This window comes from Myotis myotis, unplaced genomic scaffold, assembly GCF_014108235.1.
Source record: "Myotis myotis isolate mMyoMyo1 unplaced genomic scaffold, mMyoMyo1.p scaffold_m19_p_6, whole genome shotgun sequence".
Classification (NCBI taxonomy): domain Eukaryota; kingdom Metazoa; phylum Chordata; class Mammalia; order Chiroptera; family Vespertilionidae; genus Myotis; species Myotis myotis.
The window spans coordinates 82,220,485-82,225,514 of NW_023416368.1; the positions used below are offsets into that span (position 1 = coordinate 82,220,485).

General features: G+C 49.3%; 1 pseudogene; it reads left to right on the forward strand.

Moving 5' to 3' along the window:
• The first annotated feature begins 3,583 nt into the window (after positions 1-3,583).
• Positions 3,584-4,607, forward strand: LOC118658535 (annotated as a pseudogene).
• The last annotated feature ends 423 nt before the right edge of the window (positions 4,608-5,030 follow it).

Consider the following 5,030-nt stretch of genomic DNA (forward strand, 5'->3'; position numbering starts at 1 on the left):
CAAGGGTTAATGTTCTATAACATCAAGCAAAAATTATAAGAGATTACCTTCTGAAACTTTAACTTCTTAAGCATGCAAACCGAAAGTCTATAATAAAGTTTCTTACTTTTTAAGCCGAATCCTGCCCCATTAGCCTGGCTAAAGAAAATGTTCCCACCCTACTTACAGATTGCGACTTCTGCAGCTGATTGTGGGCTTTTGTGTGGGGTGAAATATCTCCCCACCTATATGGTGAATCCTTTCCCACCTTTCCGGTGAATCTTCATTTTTTTTCCTTTCTAGGAGAAGTCTTCTCTTCTAGATTTCCCAGATGTTGTAAATGTTTGTTCCCCCCACGTCCCGCATGGTTCAGGGTTCAGGATCTGGAAGAGGAGCCACACACAAATGAAAGAGAAGAGACAAGAGATAATTTGGAAATACTGGGGGGCCAGGCGGGCAAGTCCAACTCAAGAGGAAGGACTTCCACTGGTGCTCAGGCCTTGCCAACCTTTTATTGGTTTGGGATACACCCATAGCCTTTAGGCAGGCAATTTCCAGTAACAGGCAGACTAGCCCATCGGCAAGGATTTACATAATAGTAAATGGGGAAGCTGCTTCAGCTACCACTGTCTGGACTAACAGTGGGTGCACAGCTCTGACCTTTGCCAGGGCTTCAAGGGTCTCCAGCCTTCCAGGTTCCTTGTCCACACCTCTCTGATAGTGAAGACAATAGGCAGCTTCCCACACCAGGGTTTTTATATAAGTAGATATGTCATTCTTTATTTTTGACTGGTCTTTTGCATAGTCACTATATCTTTTCTTATGCTGTTGAACCTCTTTGCCATCATTATTCTGAACTCTATATCAGATAAATTTTTAATCTCCATTTCTTGTAGCTTTTCTGCTGGAGAATTCTCTTGTTCTTTCATTTGGGGGCTATTTTTTTGCCTCCCCATTTTGGTTCCTTGTTTGGGTTTGTGTCTATGTATTTGGTAGATCTGCTAGGACTCCAATCTCTAGTGCAGGACAATAAGATGTTTCTGACTGGCCTTGAGCCCCCATTTTGTAGCTACCAGCAATCCACAGCTTGTGGCTCCCTGTGCTAGGGCTGGGGGCCTTTAGAAATGACCAAGTTGTGCACCAGGCTCTGCTTTTCCTAGCTCTGGGCCCAGAAGGAGATCAGGTATAGACTCAAAGCCTCCAGAGATCTACCTCTTCCTGTAGTCTGATTGTTACTTTCAGTCTTAATTTGCTTAAAGCTATAGACTACAGGGTGGGGAGAGAGGTGTTCACACTGGGTGGAGTAACTGTCTTCCCTCTAGGCAAAAACTGCCTGGATAGCAAAGCTCCACGGAGAAAGATGTCCTGCACAGTGTGAAGGAATGACTCAGTGCAAGAAACCAGGGTGGCTCCCCTCTGAGCTCCAACCCCAGAGCCCCCAACCGCGGACTCTCCTCCTACAGCTCCAGTTCACTCTGCCCTCCCTCTGCCAGAGCCCAATGTGTGTGACTGCACAGGAATTTTGTTTGTTGGCTCTTTAAGAGTGTGCCAGCCTTTCCAGCCCTCTCTCTCTCTGACAAACAGCAACCCTGCTTTTCACAGCCCGATGTTCTGAGAGCTCTGTTATCGGTTTTGGTTTTCTGGGCTGAGGAGCTCAGCTTGGGGCTTAGACCCCAGAGTTCTCAGTGGGGAACCCCCCTCCCCCCCGCCCCCAGCTGAGCTATCCCTCCAGACCTGTGGTTGGCAAACTGCGGCTCGCGAGCCACATGCGACTTTTTGGCCCCTTGAGTGTGGCTCTTCCTAAGCCTTAGGAGTACCCTAATTAAGTCAATAACAATGTACCTACCTATATAGTTCAACTTTAAAAAATTTGGCTCTCAAAAGAAACTTCAATCGTTGTGCTGTTGATATTTGGCTCTGTTGACTAATGAGTTTGCCGACCACTGCCGGGAGCCTGGCCAGTTATCTCATGCCTCCACACTTCCTGCCAGTCTCTTTGTGGTCTCTGCTTTCCGTCCTCGGTTATAACGGTTTTCTCCAGCTAGTTTTTTCAGGGTGTTTTAGTTGTATTTCCAGTTTATTCCTGGAGAGTGTCAGTGTATCTTTCACTTACTCTGCTGCCATATTTAACCCGCCTGGAGGTATATTTTGAAGGAAAAAGAAAGTGGGCTTTAAAGCTAGTTATTCCTAAAAGTTGTAAAAAGGTTTGTAAGAGTTATAGAAAGGTTTGTGAAGGGAAACTAAGACAGGGAAGTTAAAACAAGGCCAAACAATGTAGGCAATTTACAGCCATTATTTTTCTGATTCAAGGACATCAGAGCAAATAGTTTAAAAATCTCCCTAACAAAAAAAACACTGAAAGGGAGGGCGAAGGGAGAAATGAAAAAAGGACAGTTTCACTCCCTAGCAGAGAAGTCAGCAGTCTCAAGACTTGGCACGGTAAAGTAGCCAGGTGCTCTTACTGATTTGTGGAAAAGCCACAATAAAACAAAAGGGGACCTTAAGAATTAATCTGGCCTGGCCAGCATGGCTCAGTGGGTGAGTGTTGACCTATGAACTGGGAGGTCACGGTTCGATTCTCGGTCTTGGCACATGCCTGGGTTGTGGGCTTGATCACCAGTGTGGGGCATGCAGGAGGCAGCCAATCAGCTGAAATCAATAAAAATATATATTAAAAAGAAGAATTAATCTGTACCCAAATAGCCAGCAGAGGAATTTGAGGACGTATGACAGGAGGGTGTATGACATCACAGAACCCACTCAGCCTACTCTTCATATTAGCTGAGCGCCTGTCTGTGCTTCATAAGCTGGGTGTATAGGTTTATTTGCTTTACTTTTAAAAGAAAGGGACATACTTTAATAAATTGGCTTTTCAAAATACAGTCAAGATCTCTCATATAAATTCATTTATATGAGCAGACAAGGATCGATATTGGGAACAGCCCTCTCCCACTGACTCAGGGGGCTGTCTGATAACACCTCTCTGGTATCGGTGAGAAGTGCCTATAACAGCGGTCGCCAACCTTTTCGGACCTCACGGACCACCAGTGGTCCGCGGATCACCACTTGGCGACCGCTGGCCTATAACATTTAGCAGTCTGCAGCCATCTAGAAAATCCTACCTTCCCTAAACCAAGGGCTTAAGAGTAAATGATTTGCATTATTCCTCCCCAGCCAGAGGGTAAATAGCTAAAATCATCCTACTCAGGGAGACTGATAGCAGAAATCCAATTAGTGTCATTTACTGATCACACCCAAGGACAATTGAAGGTAAGCCCCTGAATAATACATTTAATTAGATAAATGAATCTAAAGTAAGCTAATACGGAATTTGTTTAATCTTTTTCCAGTGTATTAAAAAGAAAAAAGTCAAGAGCAGCTAGGCCGGGGATAGGGTGGGGGCGGGGGAAAGGCTTGGTTGGAGGCCCTGGCGTGTGCCCATGTGGGGTTCGGGCCTGCGATGGGAAAGGGAGGAAAAAGGAAGAATGGGCAGGAGAGAGGAAAGAGTTCCTTCAGGAGCCTGGTATCAGAGCTGGGTCTGGAACTCAGCCTACAGCCAGCCGGGAGTCAGCGACATCCGACACAGGCTGTAGGAAGCCAGATGATGGTGGAGACCAAGGACCTGGCGCAGCTGCGGCAGCTCAACCTGGAGCTTCTGAGGCAGCTGTGGGTTGGGTAGGATGCCATGCAGTGGTCGGTGGCCAAGGCAACCTCAGAGACGCCTTAAGTGGCCCGGAGAACCTCCTCGCCACGGGATGCCAACCAAGGTGTCTCCTGCGACATGTCCTCTCCTGGCGGGGCCAGCTAGGGCTGATCTCTCTCCCACCTGTCAGGGAACCCCTGAGCCCACTGAAGCCCTGCGTGGCACAACAGTGGCCACCTCAGACTCGAATGACTCAGAGCGATCAGCAGAGCTGGAGGCACAGGCCCAAGGTCTATCCAGGCTCAACAAAGCTGCCCAAGCAAAGAGTGACCTTCAACAAGGAGTCTCCAGTGCCTGAGAGGAGCTGGCGCCTCAGACCCTACCTGGGCTATGACTGGATTGCAGGGTTTCTGGACAACAGCTCGCCCATCAGCAGCAAGCCCGAGGCCTTCTGGAAGCTGCAGGAATTCCGGGACACCAACAAGGAGTGTATTCACAGTGAGCCCGAACCCCAGTTCCCAGGCCAGCAGGAGAATGACAGTGCCCGGGAAGACCACGAATGTGTGTCAACTGGTGTCTGTTCCTGGTGCCTTCAGACCCTGGTACTCCCTGCCGTCTGTACAGGACATCCTGGGACCAGTGGGGCCCCAAGACACTGGCAGACCCAGTGCAAGTCTGGGTGAGCATCCTGGACCCACCCCACCACTACCGCATCCACAGGCGGAAGAGCTTCGAGGCCTCCAACACAGTGGCCCTGCCCCGGCACTGTCTGCTGGGCTGGGACATTCTCCCTCCAAAATCCAAGAAAAGCTCTGGTCGCCAGAGCCTGGACCTCTGGTCCTGTGTCACCTCCAAGGCCCAGCACCAGAAGCTGTTGGCCAGCTCTTCCCACCTGGCCCAGCCAGTGAGGTCCCAACCCCCACCCCTATCTGGTCAGAACCCCAGGCGACCCAACCCTGCCCGCGCACCCTGGTTGAAGACCTGAGGACTGGCCACTTGGAGGACAATGCTCCTGCCATCACCTCTAGCCTCTTACCTCTGGCAGGGGTGCCCATGAGAGGGGAGCCTTGCCCGGCCTCAGCTAGAGGTGGACTCAGGCCCTACCCTCCTAGGTGGGGCTGGTGAGTAGGCCCAGGCCTGTCTCCTTCCTGGGCTCAGAAGGGCTGACGGGTGGGAGGTAAGGGCACTCTGTTTGGTGTGTTTGGAAATAAAGCTCAGTGCTATCTGCACCTCCAGAAAAAAAAAAAAAAGGAAAAAGTCTTTTATATATGCTCTTTTAGTCAAATAAGCTTGACAGCCTTCCCAGGTTTTGAATTTTAAGAAACTTTTCCTGACATAGAATTGGCTTTCGGTCATTCTAATAGGCCCAGTTTGCCCTACAGAAACATTACAACCACTGGGGTCACTC